General features: G+C 45.4%; 1 protein-coding gene across 4 annotated transcripts in view; it reads right to left on the bottom strand.

Moving 5' to 3' along the window:
• Nucleotides 1–20227, bottom strand: part of PDZD2 (PDZ domain containing 2) — a 377353-nt gene that overhangs the window by 273917 nt on the left and 83209 nt on the right. For 2 of the 4 annotated variants that reach the window (XM_079916129.1, XM_079916130.1), the window contains exon 2: nt 18943–19088. The exons of the other annotated variants lie outside the window; for them this stretch is intronic. The gene's annotated coding sequence lies outside the window, so the exon portion shown is untranslated. The remainder of the gene's footprint in view (nt 1–18942; nt 19089–20227) is intronic. 4 annotated transcript variants of the gene reach the window in all.

The raw sequence follows: 20227 nt of genomic DNA, 5'->3' as shown, positions 1-20227 counted from the left end.
TCTACCCATCCATCCAATGCTTCAGAAATGAGGGTAGGAGAAGTGAGTATTGTATTTAAGTTTATGCAGGTCATTCTAGAAAGAGGCATAATCAGAGTCCTGGCTCTCTGATTTCTGAACCAGAGCTGTTTCCACTTGGAGGGTCCAAAGTACAAGATTTAATCTTTTAAAGGGACACTTTATTGGCCATGGCAAAAGAAAACGAAAAAAAGTTATTTAAAGTACAGAAAGAAGCTAGAAGCCTGATGATAACCAATTAAGTTAATATATCTTCTCAATTAAACCTTCTATACAGAAGCAAAACTTTGGGATTTGCATTCCTCTGCTCATCTTCCAAAAGAATTCCTAATGAGCTGTGGGGTGACCCAAAGGCAAAGAAAGAGAGGAAAAAGACAACAAAGAGCCTTGACGGTCCAGCCTCGGACCCCTATGCCCATCAGCTTTGCTCTCCTCTAGCGGCCCCCGGCTGCAGCGGGCATTTGGCTGTCTCATCCCTGTGGTCCATAGCAGGACGTGGTGAGGGGACTCAGGTCCCTAACAGCTGTCCCCTTCTGAGGAGAGAGAGGGATACAGATTGATGAGTGACTGGCTGCCAAGGGCTGCCAGCAGAAGCCGAAAAGCACTACATTAAGCCCAACATCATTATTATTAAACCTACAATTTAAAACCAATTATGCTTTGCAGAAGACTCCATTTAAACCACTCCTGGAGGAAAATAAAAAGCCCGTTATACAGAGTTCAAGGCAAGCTATAGAAGCGCTTATGCCACATGGAGTTGGCATTCAGGCACAGATTAATACTAGTAACCCTGGGGTTCCCACTCAGATGAAAGCAGGACAGTGGAAAGCAAATGCTAGAGAACAAAAGCAGGATGCAAAGGTCCTCTTTTTAATGAAAAGCAACTAGATCTCCTTGCAATTTCAAGATAAATGTACCTATTTGCTTCAGTGGGGAAAAGCCTGACATGTAAATCAGAGGTCCTAAACTAGAGCCAGGCCCTCCGAAAGGTGCTGGCTGGGGACAAAAAAAAAAAAAAAAAGGTGGGGGGATATCATTTGCCAACATCTAGGAATCAGTGTCTTCCATGCAAAAATTCTGAATTTGCAACTTCTCTTGATGAATCAGGTTATCCAGGAACACTGTGGCAATGTCTGTCTAGAGCCAAGGCTTGGTTGTTGTCGACTTTAGATGGATGGATCAGCACACACTCTCTTGTTCACCCCAGTCTCCACCACTCCCTATTGCCTCCCAAGAGAGACCCTGCATCTATTGCCTCTTACCATCTTTTAAAGGGTGACAAAGAAAGTGAAATCTTTCTTATAATGGCATCTCTATCAAAAATACTAACCTCACTTCATTTATTTATGTTCTCCATCTGACATAGTTTAGACATTTGGTTGTTTGATTCCTGACCCAAATCTTCTTTAGGAGACAAGTGTCCTGCAGCTGCTGAAAATGAGTCATAAAGGAAGTCAACTTCAATTTGAATAATGTTTATCAAGTGCTTACTGGGTTCAAGAGACTGCACTGGGCCTTGGGGGAGGGACTCAAGGATAATTAAGGCTCATCGTTTCACTGTAGGCATTCCAGCTCCAAAGACTGGGTAAGACCCTGGAGAAGATGATGTCATAAGGAAGGTATAAACCACGATGAGGTTCAGAGGCGTCAGAAACCACATCTGGCTGGGACATTAGGAATGGGCTTCGAGGAAGGGGTGGTATCTTGACAAGGAAAGCAAGAGAGATCTGCTCAAGAGAGAACAAGGTGAGCATATGCAAAGGCAGAGAAACAGCAGCGTGTGCAGGGAACAGGGAGGAACACTCCCCCAAAGATGTATAAACTTGGAAAGAGGGGGGCTGGGCTGTTGAACTTCTGGGTTCTGTTCCCACCTCCTCCCCCAGCCCAACTCCTGCAGAGGCGGCATAAATCCCTGATGACAACCGAGTGATACAGAGGGGCCACCCTCCCAAAAGTCTCCTGTACTGAGAACACCCAAACCACCACCCTGGATGCCGATGCCACAGAATGGGGTTAGGGCTCAAGGTTATCAATCAGTAGCACTGGCTGTTCCTGTACTCCATCATTTAATGCAGCATCAACTGGGACCCAGGCCCTGCCAGGGGGATGTCCCAGGGGATGTCAAGGAAACTGACAAACAGGAAGTTAGCAAACACGTGGGGTTAACATCATCTTTGCACCCAACTGCTGACGTATAATAAAAAGTCCTGCAGTTCAGACTTGACTTCCCATTCTATCCCACCCGTCCTCAGAACACATAGTCTCTACCCTTAAAATGCACTCGGAGTCCAAACTCGTCTCGTTATCTGCACTGACGTCACTTTCTCCCAAGTCCCCTAGCCCTAGTCCTCTGCAAGAACCTCCCACTGGTCTCCCTGCTTCTCCCCTAACCCCTCATAGTCTATCCTCTACACTGGGGGAAAGGCAGTTTGATCGTGTCACTCTTCTAACGCAACACACTGAATAGCTTCCCATCATACTTGGACTAAAATCTGAAGTCCTCACAGTGGCTTTCACAGTGCTGTATACCTTACTCCTGACTACCTCTTTCCCTCATCTGCCACCCCGTCCTTTTCGCTCCAGGCACGGTCATTGGGTTATTTACCGAGTCCCTACCCAGTGCCCAGCAGCCCTCTAGGTGCTAGGAATACACCAGGAACAGTGACCCACTCGCTCTTTCTTGAATACGGTGAAAATGCTCCTGCCTCAGGCCCTCTGCACTTGCTGTTCCCTCTGCCAGAGACAATCTGTGCCTCAGATTCACACGGATCCCCACCTCACATAGCTCACTCAGCCCTTCACAAATACCCTACCTAGAATGGCACCCCTAATTATCCAGCTTCTCATGCCCCTTTGGTTGCTTCCTAGCTCCTGTCATTAGCAGACCTTGCCTTACGTTATAAATACATTTGTGCATCATGTTTACTGTCTGTCTCCTCTACTAGAATGCAAGCTCCACGAGGACAGGGCCTTTGTCTGTTTTGCCCACTGTGGTATCCCTCAGATCTAGACAAATACTTGTCACATCACAACTGCTCATTAACTATTTACTGAATGACTGAAATACGGGCTAATCTTTAGGCCTCACAGGAGCCAGCAGTGGTCAGAAAAGGAGGGAGCAAGGGTGAGCTGCCTGAGGCAAAGGCAGGGCTTGAGGATGAACTGGACTCCAAAGGCCGCCTGCAATGAAGATAAAGGCAAAAGGGAGCAAAGACTTTCTCAACTGGGAGAAAAAACCACGACCCAAAGTGTGGAAGTGGGATGTGGCATGGCAGGGGCTGGAGAGGGCAAGCTGGCCCACGTGACCCTAAAGGTCAGCTCCTGGGGGATCTTAGCTGACGATGAAGTTGGATCGGAAAGGCAGGATCGGTTGCTTTTAAAAGCACCTGCCTGGTCAGGGTTCCACTTCCAGAAATCCTGATCCAGTAGGCCTGGGAATAGCCCAGGAATCTGTATGTCTAGCAGGTTTGGGAACCCTGGAATGGAGAACCCTGCAATCCCAAAGATAAACACCACCAGAGCAGGATGCCAGTTTCTATAGAACACATATCTCCTTATGCCCTTTGTGAGTCTCTCCCAGAAGAGAGAGCCAGGGATAGCCACGGTGGGGAAAGAAGCAGTCTTGAGCATCGGGAAAGCAGGGCAACCCAGGGACACTTAGAGGAGGACACAGGGAATGCGGGCAAGCTCCAAGAAGATGAAAACACTGGAACCCCACTTCCACCTTTTCCACTCTTGAATCAGCTGGGCTTGATGGAGACAGATGTCTACCCCAGACTTACTGCCTAGCTAATTACTTAACCTCTTTGAGCTTCATTTGCTCATTCACTCACCTATCTTACATATGGAACACAAAAAGACTAACCAAAATCAGTGGGCCTACCATGTGCAGCTGATCTAAGCAAAGATATGCACAGATCAAGCATCATTCTTGCCACTTAGCTCCACCAGGAGACAGATAAGCAAGGAAACAACTTCAAAACAGTAAACACTGTCTCACAGAGCTGTTGCAAGGATTTAAGAAGTAGATATAAATTAAGGGCCCACATAAAATAGAGAGTCAACGAGATCACTTCCAACCACTTACTCGCTTAGAGCTCCTATTTTAATAAGTGCTGACAAGGGACTGGTGCATCCCAGATCAGGGTTATCCGAACTGCCATTCCAGGTCTGGGAACCACTGCCCTAGAGGCGGTGCTAGAGAGACACACAGACTAGGACCGTCAAAGCAAGCCCAGCCCGCTGGAATAGCAATGCACAGACAACCTAAAACCTTCTCTGAGTCTTTGGTTTCAACCTTCGCCCCAACCAAGTGTGTGATTGGAGCTGCTGATGAGCAGCAAACCGGAGAGATTTCAATTTCAGCTCCTTTTAATTTTCCCACCCACCCCCTGCCAAAAATGCCTACATGCAGGGAACAGCCTACGCAGAAAGATGGCCAGAAGGCGGGCAGCAGGAGAGAAACATCACAGATTCTACTGCTGGGGGGAGTCGGAAAGACCCACAGCCTTGTCGGGCTGGGAGCGAGGGAAGGCTCCACGAGCCCGGACCAATCGGGGCCTCATTTTGGCTTCAATCAGAGCACGTGTGGTTCTGCATGTTAGGATTATGTGTTATGTTTTGGAAAGGTGGGGGGGGGGGGCATTTTTAAAGCGGTGTGATGGTCATTTTTCTGGTCCACCCGCCTACCTTACAGACGAGGAGAGGAGTTTGGGGAGGGGAAGGGACACGTCCACAGTCACACAGACCATCTGTGAGAAAGTCAGGTCTAGAATCCAAGTCTTCTGTCTCTAACACTCTCACCTCATACTGGTAACTAAACTAACCACCAACGACCATACAAAATCTATTGGCCAAGGACACTATTTGCCTAACCAAATATCTTGATGCTCAATCTAGGAAGTGGGGCTAGCACTCCCAGGTGGCTCATCTGAGCAAGTACAGGAAAATGGCCAACCAGACATTTCCGGAAGGAATCTCTGCGGTCGAGTCAGCTGCCCATTGCATCCTTTTAAATTTGTGACTTGAGTCCCACTCGGCCTGAGATTATTCATGGTAAACTAAAGAATGGGGGCCTGGGCTTCCCTGGTGGCGCAGTGGTTGGGAGTCCGCCTGCCGATGCTGGGGACGCGGGTTCGTGCCCCGGTCCGGGAAGATCCCACATGCCGCGGAGCGGCTGGGCCCGTGAGCCATGGCCGCTGAGCCTGCGCGTCCGGAGCCTGTGGGAGAGGCCACAACAGTGAGAGGCCCGCGTACCGCAAAAAAAAAAAAAAAAAAAAAAAGAATGGGGGCCTTTCTTGGGAATAAAAGTATATGCAGGGTTTTAACAAAGAAAAAGAAGTAACGTACCTAGGGAATCCCAGCTCTCTCACGCTCAGGACCCAGAGCTCTGCAGTCATTCATGCACGGCTCGTGGGCCATGGTGTGAGTGAGGTGCCCCATGGGAGAGCATGGCGGCCAGCCCAGCTCAGGTGCAGGCTTGTGGGACTGGGTTTTTGGAAAGCTAGCTTTCTGAGGTCAGGTTGTAGGGCCATTCACACCACAGGGAGTGGGATGGCACAGCCCTGGCATGTGGAAAAACAGAGCAAGTAGATGGATTTGACGGCTCTGCCATCAGGAGGAGCAGAAGCCAGCACTGAACACGCCCTAGAAACCTGCCAGCATTGGCAGGAAAGCCAGCAAGCCACAGAGCTCTCACTGGGAGCTCCTCTGCACAGTGTGTTGAGGACAAAAGGAGGGGGATGCTTGGGTCACTCTTTGTCGAGTGTTGGGGTCTTGAGACAAACACACCCCAACCAAAGGGCTCCTTGGAAATAAGGCAGAGCACAGTGGAAGGGAGATCTTGCCCAAGTAGCCCCTGAAACTCGGCGGGGGGGATGTACAGGAGGGCAAACCTTTCATGTGAAGACTGTTTGCAATGAACAAAGTATCATAGGTTCTTGTTTACTCTTGCTGCCTTGGGATAATAGCATTTCATTTCACTTTTAGAAGTATCCTAATTTGATTTAAAAAAAACGCCTATGGTCACCCTAGTCAAAGGGCCTTTTCTAAGGGTGATAATTTAAAATTCCACTTTTGAGCACAATCTCCTAACCTCTCAATCCGTGCCAAGGAGGACAAACAGCTGGTCTACCAGGCCCCCTCACTCCCCTCCCCGTGACAGACATTGTTAATGGATCACAGCTCTCCTTCCTGCTGATCCTAGACATAGAATCTTCTCAAAACAAATCTGCTGACGGCCAAGGAAATGAGTTGACTCCTGAGTTGATACTGATTTGCCCTTGCTGCTCTATATCTCATCTGTTCAGGAAGCCACTCACGAGGGCTTCCACTTCCTGAGGCCATGAAGACACCGCCACAAAAGCCTTGCCCAGGCTGCACCTAGGCATTTGTCTTGGCCAAAGCCAAGACCATTCTTTTATTTTTGGGGGAGGAGGGGGGGATTGGCAGTGACTCCTGCCCAGGATGCCAGGAATCCCACCAACACTGCCTGACTTCCAAGCAGACCAAACCAGCTAGAGCCCCACAGCTCTGTTTAGAGCCCTGTATGTGGTTGCTCCTGTTGCTCTAAGGCACAGTCTCTACAGCGGCTTGCTTTAATGCTAGGCCCTCCCGTGGCTTTATGGATCAAGTTTCACTAGTGTTTGTTTTTTAGTTTTTCCTCCCAGAGTTTGATTGTGGTAGAAGGCACACTTCAGACAAATTCTGCTAAAATTTCACGTGCTGTTTCCTAGAACGTACCCTTTAGTTCTTGGTATCAGAAAAAATTCATTTACATGGTTTAGGAAACACCTTACTACTGAAGTACACAATGAGCATGGCACTGAAAAGTGCAGGTTTTCACCAAGGCAGGACATGGAGGCATAAGTATAACTTGAAATAAAAGAAATTTGAGGGCTTCCCTGGTGGCGCAGTGGTTGAGAGTCCGCCTGCCGATGCAGGGGACACGGGTTCATGCCCTGGTCCGGGAGGATCCCACATGCTGTGGAGCGGCTGGGCCCGTGAGCCATGGCCGCTGGGCCTGCGCGTCTGGAGCCTGTGCTCCACAACGGGAGAGGCCACAACAGTGAGAGGCCCACGTACCGCAAAAAAAAAAAAAAAAAAAAAAAAGAAATTTGACCTTACAAAGACCTCCTTCCCTCCTAGAGGGGAAGATACTAAAGCAGGAAGGCTAAGAGGCTAATGCCACACTCCTCTAGGAACGGGCAAGTCTCTAACGAGCGTGGAGTATGGAGAAGTGAGCAGTAGGTGTGCACAGTGAAGGGCCAGTGAAGACGGTTTGGCCGCAGGTTCACAGGTTCAGTGAGACCTGGAAAAGGATCTCTTAGGTGGTGTGTGAGAATTTCCTGGAGGAGGGAGACTTCTAAGATGTGTTTTATTTTTTTCAGCAAATATTTATTGAGCACCTACTATGTGTCCGGCACTATTCTAGATGCTGGGAAGAAACTAATGAATAAAGCAGACAGAGATAAAAGTCAGTCTCCTTCTCTCTCTCTCTCTCTCTCTTTCCACACCCCCCCCCCCCTCCGACAGGTATTAACAGCATTTTTATCTGGATGGTGGGATTGTCTTTATTGCCCTTTCGGTCCATCCATATTTTCTGATTTTTCTCCAACAAATATGAATTTCTTTATTAATATGAAAAATACAATTTAAAAATTAAATATGAACAAGAAAATGCCTAGCACGAGCACCAGGAAGATGCAAGGCAAGGGGCACCCAAGGGACACTCAGGATCTGTTCATCTGAATGAAGAAGGTAAGGACAAGGGTGACCCAGTTACCGGCATCCTCACTCCGTCCTCTCTAGTCTCCCCAGGGACCTGCCGAGGCCTCAGCCTGCAGACTTCAGGTACCCCAGGTGGAGACAGAGCCAGGAGCATAACACACACTAACACAGAACTTCTAATCTTACCAGGAGCAGAATTTTTTTAGCACTACTAAGCTTTTTAGTAAAGTTCTCTAAAGCCCCCTGAAATTATTTGAATATATCCTTAGCCTCAATAATTATACATACAAAAAAAAAAAAAAGGACAAAGAGAACACAGTTTTTACACTAAGATTCTTTCCTGTTCGAACTACAAAGGGAAAAAAAAGCTTTCTTTTCTTTTTCTTTTTTCTTCAGAATTAGCACCAAGATATCAAGCATTGGCAAAGAGAATAAATGTCAAGAGAAAAAAGATTTTATGACTCATTCAAATGATATCAATATCAAAGTCACTCTCGAAGCAAGTCATTTTCTTTCCTTTTTTATTTTTAAAGTGAATGAAGACCCTCTCTTGGACACCAGCTGAGACAGAAAGAACGTTTTTTGCCTAATAAGGATGTGGCCGACCCTCTCCTGATCCTCTGTCAGTGGCCAGTAAACATGGGTGAGGCAAGCCCTGCCCTGGTTTCGAAAGAAACCAAACTGACAACTCTGCCCAAATCTCAAGGAACTGATATAATTTTCAGTACATGTATGTGATTTAGAAAAGGAAACCACTTTAGAGCATGGTGAAGCCAACCACCAAGCCATAACCCTCAACAGGACCATGCTTTTCAGTTCAACTGTGGCAAGAGAAATTCCACCTATGAACTCTTTAGAAAGTAACTACCTCAGAAAGTTCCAGACAAACCCAATTCTACGGACTTTGGAGGCCAGCCCTGCATAACGCTGTTACCACATTGATAAGAAGTTGCTTGCGCTTGGGGTTATAAAATAGGCAAAGTTAAAGGGGAAAAATTGAAAGGCCAGGACAGAAAAACTACACATGTGAGGTCACCTGAGCCATTTACCTGCGCCGGAAATACTGATTTCATCTCTCACGTTCTGGCCGCTCAGAATGCAGAGTCATTGCCTGGGACAGCAAACTACACATCAGGTAGGCCTGGCTGTTCCGTGTCGTCCATGGGCACACCTCCTCCATTGCTTCAGTATCTAAGAAAGTACCTAACCTCCTGGCTGAGAATCCGACAGAGAGTGGGACCTCTAGGAGGGGTTGCTGGGGACAGATGAAGGGACGGGTAATGTCGCTATTATGAAAGACCTGCCCTGTAAGAACCTGTAAGGATGCCACTGGGCCTGCCTTCAGAAGAGCCATTTACATATCCTTCGAGCACTAACTTCGGCTGTTCAGTCCACGAGCGATTTATTACCTGCCAAATGCTAGGTACCGTACAAGATATAGGAACAGAAAAATAGGACAGAGTTCACGCTCTAGTTGAAGAGGAAAGACAGGCAGCAACTAGCAGTAGAATATAATCAAGTATGAAAACATGTTATATAGACTCACAGGAGGTGAGTCATCAATGGATGGACGGCACGGCAAACTCACCAAGAGGAAAAGAGTTCTCGTGTTATTCATGTAACATCCTCCAAAGGGAAGATAGACTGGCTAGCCTAAAAGAATATTTGGAAGAGTTTCTAATTTGTTTAGAAGCCCATTTTTTCACCCGGAACTACCAATTCACATATAGCAGAGAAATTACTAGATAGTTAGATAAGTAGACAGATAGATAAAGTAATAGAAACAATATCGTCTGAGTCCCAGCTTCTAGAAGAAGCTGATACGTCAAATGCCTTCAGAGGCCAAGCATGTAAATCTGATCAAACACCTATGTTCTGAGTGTTCTACACCCATTTTTTCACTCAGTCCTTGGTGCAATCCTCTCGGAAGATACAAATAATTATCCCACTTAGATGAAGAAACAGAGGGTCCAGCAAGTTACGGCTTTGCAAGTTGACAAGTTTGGCTGAAGTTACACAAGCAGCAAATGGTACAGCAGAGACTCGGGGAGGAAGTTCTGCCTTCAAAGCCCTGGCCTCCATCATCACTCCCCTCTCTCACCATGGAGACACGGCAGCAAGTGCTGGGCCTGGTGGGTGCTGAGCCCTGGACCCCCGTGACAGTGAACAGCCGCTACTGAGTTCTAGCAGATGGGTGCATGCCAGAATGCCAGGACCCTGAGAAGTAAACAAACAAACCCACACTTAAAAATGTGAAATCCCTTGATTTTAAAATATTGACAACAAATCCGATCCTTCATAAATGAAAAAGAGGCACTCGGCAAACCCAACAAAACCATGTGCAATGAGCTTCAGCCCCCGTCCCTCCAGTGGGCAACCTCTGCTTCATACTTTGCCAAGGCTCATCTCACATGGGTGGTTTCACTTTCACAATAACCTTGCGAAGGAATTATTGTTATTTCTGATGGAAAATCACTGAAGGCTCAGGGAGGGTGGATGACTTTCCTGAAAATGCACCTGTTCGCAAGCAGAGGGCCTGGACTCAACAACCAGGCCCTTGGCGAATGAAGCTTCCCTCCCTTGAACTCCACCACACTGTCAGTGCGTCCACCCGGCAGCCTGCTGGAGAGAGCTGCCCTTTGATTTACAGGTTGTTCCCTTTTCCCTATGAAAATGTAACTATCCATAGGCAAGGTCGTGAGTTGAAGTATTTACTGGTCAATGAACCTTGCATTTAATAAACATGTATTTGAAAGAAGGAACCAGAGCCTTTCCAAAGAGCAGTCTTTCTGGGGGGAGAGCTGCAGACAGCATGAGAGGAGGGATGGGGTGGGGGCATCATGAGGAGGAACAAACACTATGGAAGCAGATGTACAAGCATCGCTCTGCTTCCTAGTCTCGCCGAGAACTGGCACTGGTGGATCTACTCCTCTCCCGGGAGACCTGGCAATGAGAGGAACTTGCAGTACCTGATGGTTTCCCCCAGACTCTCACTAGTAAGAGAGAGAAATTTGGGTGAGAACTCCAGTATTCTGACTGCAGGTTCCGCTTTCTCTTTTATTTGTCCTGAGGCCACCCTCTTGTTTATCACAACAGACTAAGCCCAGAGCTGTCCTGACTTTGCAGGTCTCAGTTTGAATTCACTATAGAGCTATGGATGCCGATGTATCAAAATAAGACCCTGAGTAAATTCTCGGGGAGAGCTTTTCTTAAAAAAATAAGTAAATAGGGCTTCCCTGGTGGTGCAGCGGTTAAGAATCCACCTGCCAATGCAGGGGACACGGGTTGGAGCCCTGGTCCAGGAAGATCCCACATGCTGCAGAGCGGCTAGGCCCAGGGGCTACAACTACTGAGCCTGCGCTCTAGGGCCCGCAAGCCACAGCTACTGAGCCCATGCACCACAACTACTGAAGCCTGCACGCCTAGAGCCCGTGCTCCACAACAAGAGAAGCCACCGCAACGAGAAGCCCGTCAACACAACTAGAGAAAGCTCACACGCAGCAACGAAGACCCAACACAGCCAAAAAATAAATAAATAAATATTAAGTAAATAAATTCTGACCCTTAACTGAATCAATTCTCATTGCAAAAAAAAAAAAAAAAAAAAAATGGAGAAAATAGAGAAATATATAAAGAAAATAAAGTCACCCACAATCTCACCAATCAGAGACAACCACAATTTTGGATTCCTTCTTCAGTCTTTTTCCAAAGTGTGTGTGTGCGTGCATGTGTGTGTACACGTGTAGTATTTTGTGCTTAGTTGAGGTCATACTCTATACTCCATTTTTTTTTTTTTTTTTGGCAGTACGCGGGCCTCTCACTGTTGTGGCCTCTGCCGTTGCGGAGCACAGGCTCCGGATGCACAGGCTCAGCGGCCATGGCTCACGGGCCCAGCCCCTCCGCGGCATGTGGGATCTTCCCAGACTGGGACACGAACCCGTGTCCCCTGCATCGGCAGGCTGACTCTCAACCACTGCGCCACCAGGGAAGCCCTCTATACTCCATTTTTAAGCTTGTACTTTCACTTGTTATACCTTAAACATTTTACCGTATCGTTATAATTCTTCAAAGGCTGATGTTTTAATAACTGTGCAGAACTATAACAAATGGATCACCATAATTTATTTTACTGGTTCTATTCCTTGGGAATTTAGGATATGGTCCATTTTTTTTTTTTTTTTGCATCATAAGTGATGCTCTGATGAATACAAAATTGTCTATATTTCCAATTTGTTCTTCAAGATGTATTTATACAAAAAGGAATTTGGGGTGACAGGGCATGCACCCTGAGTCTCTTTATACACACTGTCAACATGCTTTCCGAAAAGACTATAGCAATTTACATTAAAACTGTAAAAAAATCTTTGCCCCTTAGTCTTTCTTAACTTCAGAAACAACTGTTCTTCTGAAGAGATGGGGCTCACTTCCCTTGTGTATCGCTAAATAATACTTAGGCAATAATTGCAGCTGTATTCTTCCCCATGAAGCTTTTATTTCATTTCGCTTCATTTTTGACTAGTAAATGACCATGCAACACTTGCTAAAAGAGGCAAAAATGCACTTTATTGTTTTTCTCTGGTGAGTAGGCTGCAGTGAAGTTCTGTGAAACAGAACTGAATCTATCCCAATCACATAAATCAAGATGAACAGGCCTGAAGGAGAAGCATTCCATTTGAAACGGCAGTGGTGATTTAGAGCCATGTGGCCAAAATGCCCATTAGCTGTTTGTCATGAATATTTTTAGAAAGTGCAAAACAAGACTGTGATGAGAACCAGGGCCATAGTGTCCCCGTCTCCCCAGGAATCTGCCTGAAGCCTTCAGAAGCTGGCCAGGAATCAGCTGCGCTCCCTGGGCTGACAAACCCAGCACATACACACCCCAAAGAGCATTAAAGGCACAGCAGATGGAGAAAGGACACACATCTGCTCCGAGGACCGTCCCTCCGAGGACGGTCCCTCTGAGGACTGTCAAGATTTACACTTAGTGCAGGTAAAGCACTTCTGTTGTCAGACTGTGTAGACATGAGAAAGGTTGAGGTTAAAGCTGAGGACCCCATCTATGGTGATGTGGACCATTATTTCTCAGATCTCTGAAATGATTCTGGGGAAAAATCCCACGAGCTAAATATATTATGGATTTCAATCTCTCTAACATTCAAAAAATGTCCTTTTCATTGCTCTTCTTCAGGTCTGAGGTTTTTCAGAGTGAATGAAGCTTGTGGCAGAACTGTGTGACCCTGAGCAAGTCACTTAATCTCTCTGAGCCTCAGTTTCCTCATCAGAAAAGTGGGTCAATAATAATGTCTGCCTCATAGGGGTCTTGTGGGAATTAAACAAAATAATGCATGCAGAACACCAGTACTGTAAGATGGTCTCAGCAGCTGCTAATTTTAATCCTGGAGGTCATGGTATAGTTCAAAAGCAGATTTATCCAGCTATGAATTATTGGCACATTTTACTTCTGGAAACCACAGCTCACTAGCCTCCCCAGCAGAGGAAGGGAAAGAAAAGAAATGAAACCTAAAGAGTCACATCTGCCTTATTTTAACCACTCCTGTGAGCCACATAATGGGAGGAGGAATTTGTAACAACTGCTAAAAATGAAATTATTAGATGACCTGTGGCTATTTCTGTCCCCATTTAGCAGCTTTCAGAGGATGAGGACATGCAAAGGATGTACATTTGTGTGAACTCTGCCCAGAGTCAGGACTTTCCCCTCATTCTATCCTCCCCTCTTCCAACAACAGGCAGGCTGTCCTGAAGTTCCATGAAAAGGCCGAGCCTCTGCCAGCCCCAAGGGGTGAGTGCCCCCGTTCAGGTAGGGCAGCATCAGAGACCTGGGGTCCAGTCTTATCCTACCACTGGCTATGCAAGTCACTTCCCCTTTCGATAAAATAAGGCCAGATGGAACTCGGGGTCATCTCTAAACTTCTTTTTAGTGATGAGAGTGGTTCTCTCCTCATAAGCAATTTTAAGATCGAAAATACTCTTTTCCTGTGGACCTTGTGAAAGTCTCTTTTATTGCAGCTGCTCACATCAGGGTGAGCAAATGAGTCAAAGAGGGTTGAATGTGAGGTTGAAACAAGGTTACATGGCTGCTGGTAGACTCGTGAGATTCAGAGCAAAAAACCTGCATCAAATTAGGTCAAGTCAGGTATTTATTGAAGGGCTGAATCACAACCACGCGCTGTTAACAGGCCCCCATGAGATACCCAGAAGCCCGCTAGCCCTGTATGGACTTCCAGGCCGAACACGAGCAGTTGACAGCAAGATAGGCCAAAAGCAAGAAACCTGTTCATTATTTTAATGATATTCTTTTGTTTAGCTGACCCTTGAACAACATGGGGGAGGTGTGCCAATTGCCTGTGCAGCTGAAAGTCTGCCTACAGATTTGACTCACCAAAAACTGCTGACTGGAAGCCCTACTCATAACATAAATAGTCGATTAATACATATTTTGTGTGTCATATGTATTATATACTGTATTCTTACAATAAAGTAAGCTAGAGAAAAGAAAATGTTATTAAGAAAATCCTAAGGAAGAGAGAACACATTTACAGTACTGTACTGTATTTGTCAATGTCACAAGTTTATGTCATCTGTTTACGAGATGAATCGTCTGTCAGTACCTACATCATATTGTCTTAAATGATACAAAACGCTATGGAGGTTATACATATTACTAACACTAGACATCAAAAATGAAAGAATAATGTGAAAAAGAAATTCCTATTTATTTACAGGTATAATGACTCATGCATTGATAAGGAAGCAGCAATGTGATTGCTTTATGGTAGCCTAGTGTAATGGATAAAATTGCTTCACAGTAGCCTAGCCTGTATACTAATGAGTAAATTGTTATATTTATATTTATATGAATATATTTATATTTATATAAATAATACAGTCATATTACAGTATTATTAATATTAATACAGTATTAGTAATATTAATACAGTATTAGTATATTAATACAGTATTAGTCATATTAATACAGTATTACAGTCATATAAATGTAATTCAAATGTAATGTAATTCATTACATTTGTAATGTAATTCATTACATTACAAATGTAATACAGTATTACAGTCATATTAATAACACAGTATTGGAAACATTGTCACATTAAAAAAAAAAACCTTACCTATGAAAATAGGCTCATACCCAGCTTCTCCAATTAGGAGAGACAGGCATACTGTATAGTAAGGTAATTCTTTGAAAGCAAAGTTATAAAACAGTAGAAAAATAAGTTATTAATTTTATGTTAAATATCACTCACCTCATGCCTATGTAAGGACAGACTAGTATCTACATATATTTTATGCATTCATGACTTTTCTAACTTTTTCTTAATTTTTTTGCTATTTCTAGGCTACATGGTTCATCGGTTTTTTTCTTTTTATAGCAAATCTCTGAAAAATTTTCCAATATATTTACTGAAGAAAAAGCCCACTATAAGTGGGCCCATGCAGTTCAACCCCACGTTGTTCAAGGGTCGACTCTACTTACAAAATTATCATAAATCATTTAATGCTTTTTTGAAGAATATTTTCCATCCAATGAATAGCTGAAAAGCTATATAGCAAAACATAAGATACTGTTAGAATCACTTTCATTTTAGATGATTCTGATTCAGTGCATTCCTCTGCCCTCCCAGGTAAGACCACCTTAATAATTTTATTCCTAAAACTGCCACCTTAGAATTCCTTTATGTACTTTATAATTTGGGATATTTTAAAATACAGAGTTTACATAAGATGGGTAATGGGAGGTCACTGTTGGGCCCTTCCTGGTTATCTCCAGCAGGCTGGTAAGCTCCCATCAGGCTACGTGTGCTCATCTCTTCTATCTCTGTCTTATACATAGAAACGTCATCTAGAGCCAAGTACCAGGAGCATGGAAGGAAGCAGTGGCCCAGTGACAGCATTAAGTTCCCCCCACGCCACCTGAAACAGTGTGTGAGCTGTGCCAACACAACTTTGTAACAAATCCCCTTCAGCTCATCCCTCCAACCAGATAGCTATTTCTAAAGTCCCCCCAATCTCTCCATCCACAGCCCTCACCATGTGGAGCTGCCACTACACTCACAGGGGCTCACAGAGAGACTGTGTGCTACGGTAGAAGAAGTCAGATTTGGACAAGTACATCTAATAGTTCCGACTGACTGATCAAGAAACAAATCTGTTTCAATCAGTAGAACCCTTGGAGGCAAGGGATAAAAACTCAACCTGAAGAACAGAAGAAGGGAATTTATCAACACATATACATGAAAAGTCCATGGGGAATGGGGATAGCTCTCAACACGGCTGGATCCATATACCCACTCAGCAGGAGTCTTGATTTTTCTGTCTTCCGTGCTGGCTTCATGTCCAGATGGCACGCTGCCCATGGTAGCAAAGGGGGCCACCAGCAGCTGAAGGTTCTATGCTACCAGCTCAGAAACTCCAGCTGAGAGCTTATGCCTCTTTCCCAGTGGTTCTAGCGAAGTCCTGAAATGGATTCTCATTGTCTAACTTGGATCATGTGGCCATCACTTAACCAGCCTCTGAGTTACGTGCTGGCTCCTGGAGCTAGAGGGTGGGACAGACCCCCTGCGGCACATGGACTGAGTGAGAAAGGGCATCCTCCAGAGCAAGGGGTCGGGGGAAGGGTGTCGGAAAGACAGAAACCAACGACAGCCCTAAACAGGAGGCTTAGCCGTCTGAACCGTATTCACCCCAGGCTTTGTCTGTTCTCAGTGTGGTGCATACTCAGTGCTATTTCACACAAAGTTGTTCCCAGTCAAGAATCCGAACACAATCAGCTCTTCGGGGCACCCTTGTGCTCCCTTCCAGGCACTGCCCTCCTAAGGGTAACCACTATCCTGCTTCTAACACCACAGATACATTTTGCCTGCTATTACACTTCATAGAAACAGCATTGCATGGAATGTGCTTTTATGACTGTGCACTTTTCCGTAGGTACATTATACGTCAATAAAAAGTTTATTTTAAAAAAAGAGCTGATTATGACATTTTCCTCACTTTACCAACATCAGAAACTGTGCAACTTTCAAGGACTTTCTCAGCTTTTTCAGAAATGGCCTTGTCTCCAAATGAAACAATCTCTTGGATAACAAATTCTTTCAGCATCTGCAGTAAACCACAGGTGGCCAAGGTCACAGGCAGTGGGGCCCACGCGAGGGGCTTGCTATGCTCTTCTACCTGCTTCTGCACAGCCTTTCAGCCTGGGCTCTGTCTTCTCACAGCGGGGCGTCTGGGAAGACCCTTTGCTGTTCTTTGCATCTGGATGGCAGAGGTGAGCAGAGGGCACCTGTCAACCAAGCAGCAGCCTGCCAGTAAGCCTTTGAAGGCTCGTGGGCAGAAGAGAGAGATGGCATTGCTGGGTCACTCCAGAGCAGTGATTCAGGGACCCCTTAAAGAACGATGACAGTTACAAACTCTGCCTTGCACCTCTCGACGCTGAAGCTCATCTGTGGATAAACCCCAAAAGTCTATGGATTCCAGGTGAAAACTTCTCTATAGGGCAGAACTACAGCAAGCCAACAGGTGACACTGGCCACCCTCGGCAGGTAGGGTATCCCTCTGCCCTAGAATTGCGCATGCAGGGGATGGAGGGGCTTCTATAAGGTTTGTTATAGACAAGACTTCCTGGAATGGGTGAGAAGGTGGATTACATTATCTTTAAGGCTCTTTCTAAGGCTCTGATTTCATGATTCTAACAAAGCCCCTCTAATGGTCCTAACAGTAGACCAGAGGCCAGACCATCAATGTTCATTCCTCAAAACAAAACAAAACACGGAATTACCATGTAACTGAGTAATTCCACTCCTAAGTATATACCCCAACGGACTGATCACAGGCATTCAAACACATAATTGTACATGAATGTTCTTAGCAGCACTATTCAACATAGCCAAAAGGTAGAAACAACACAGATGTCCATCGACAGATAAACAGATCAACAGAATGTTGTACATCCATGCATGCCCTGGCATATCATTCAGCTTTAAAAGGAATGAAGTTCCAACACATGCTCCAATACATGAACGAGCCTTGGAAACATTATGCCAGAAGAAGTCAGATCCAAAAGGCCACAAATTGTATGATTCCATTTACACGAAATGTCCAGAAGAGTTGACTCTACAGACAGAGAGCAGATGAGTGGTTGCCAGGGGCCCGAGGTCGGGGTGCGGGGGTGATGGAGTGAATGGGGAGTGACCGGTAATGGGCACAGAACCTCCTTCTGAGGGATGATGAAGATGTTCGGGAACTAGATAGAGGTGATGGTGGCACAACACTATGAATGTACTAAATGCCACTGAATTGTAATCTTACGTTATATGAATGTTACCTTAATAAAAAATTAAATAAAACCAATGGTGAGTGAGCAGGCTCTGTGCGGCCCTGGGCTCCCAGGTTGCCCGGCAAATATGGGGCCCGTCTCCATTCTGGGCCTCCTAACCGGGCCTGCCCAGCCCACAGTCATTTTCTGAATTTGGAATTTTAAACTAAAGCAAAATAACAACAACATCATCAACAAAAACGCCAGCCACCCTGAAAAGGCTCTTTACCCTCTAATACCCAACCTCCAGGCTAGAAACAGAAGAGGCAGACGTAAATGAACCCTTTCCGGCCAAAAGGGTAAGCATTTTAAGCCTGGAAACACCTTGGGAGGGAGCGCAAACAGAGGCTAGAGGATTTCCCCTGAACTCCCCTAAATAAAGCAAAGGAATTCCCTCTAGTCCTATCATGGTTCACACAACCTCGAGAAGACACAACAGTACTTGAAGGCCTCAAAATCAACTATTTCGTTTAGGCAGATCCAGCAGATGGTTGGGTCATGAGAATCATCACCCAACTGCCCACCCCACTGTTCCTTTAATCAAACCCTCTTTTGCCTTTTAGAGCAAGAATGCATCCATGTAACCCAGATAACCAAGTGAGCCTCAGGTTTTATAATGAGATAAAAGGTAAATAATTTCATGGTCCATCCCATGACAAAGTTGGTGACTTTCTTATTTTGAGACTCATTCCAAGATACCCCGAAAACACTGATCCCTGAGGTCTGTTGTATGGGATGACCACTCAGCCATTTACCAGGTAGAGATTCTGCCACCACCCCGATCCCAACTCCCTTACACACACACACACACACACACACACACACACACACACACACACACACCCCCCTACCTGTGGCTTGACTTCCTGGAGGAATTCCTTCCTCAGCTGAACTGCCCTCCTTATAACAGCGGGGAGCTACCCTTTCATGTGGTCCAACTGAACAGAGATGCACTTGCATCAGAGTCACACGCCCCCAACCTTCACAGGTGCAGGTCCTGCAGAAAGAGCGACTGATGTGAGTGGCGGTACTACCAGAGTATCTTGTCGAACAGCTGCTCCTCACAGTGTCTAAAATTAGAGGGCAAACAAGAAACCATTCATCCCCGGAGCTAACTTGTAAGAGAGAATTTCCATTCCTTAACAGGTATGAAGAGGTTTTACTCCTTCTCAACTAAATCTTGCTAGAAGTACATAGGAATGAAGAAGAGTCACAGAGCAAATATTTACTAAGCACTGACTCTGTGAATGACACTTGAGATGGAAAGAGCTACGAGATACACTCCTTGTCCTCTTAGAATGTATAATTGCTCTGAGTGGAGAAGACACGTATATGGAAAACAGATACAACCATTTTGTAAAAATACCCCTCAGGGGAAAAGAAATTATTCTTAAATTGATGATGGATGAAAACAATTGGGGACAGACCTTGAAACCCTAACCTGACATTCCTTCCAGTCTAGTGGAAAACAAAGGCCTTGAAAGAGGAACAATCTGAATTTTAATACCATCCCTATCCTGCACAGGCTGTGTCACCCTGACAAGATACTAAACCTTTCTAAGTCTCACTTTTTCCATCTGTAAAATGGGCATCATGCGGGCTTCCCTGGTGGCGCAGTGGTTGAGAGTCCGCCTGCCGATGCAGGGGACACGGGTTCGTGCCCCAGTCCGGGAAGATCCCACATGCCGTGGAGCGGCTGGGCCTGTGAGCCATGGCCGCTGAGCCTGCGCGTCCGGAGCCTGTGCTCCACAACGGGAGAGGCCACAACAGTGAGAGGCCCGCGTACCGCAAAAAAAAAAAATGGGCATCATGCCACGTATTCTGCAGGGTGGTTGTGAGCATCCAATAAGAAACAAATTTAATAGAACATGGAAGATGTGCATTGTATAACAGCTATAATATAAATAGCACATGACAGAGAAATTAGTCAATAATACATAAAAATAGCTATGAATTGGAGGCTGAGTATGGGACATGCACTATCTAAATTAATCTTCCCAACAACTTTGTTATTAATCATCTTATAAATTACTCTATAAATTTAATTTCATAGACATTGCGTTTGTTAAGGCAAACTAATCTTTGTAGTCAAGGAGCCCGTAAATCTCTGAATTTTCCCAGGCTAGATAGAAACTG

The sequence above is a fragment of the Stenella coeruleoalba genome (assembly GCF_951394435.1).
Source record: "Stenella coeruleoalba genome assembly, chromosome: 3".
Taxonomy (NCBI): Eukaryota; Metazoa; Chordata; class Mammalia; order Artiodactyla; family Delphinidae; genus Stenella; species Stenella coeruleoalba.
Note: the sequence above shows the minus strand (reverse complement) of the source record. Positions and strands in the feature narration are given on the sequence as shown.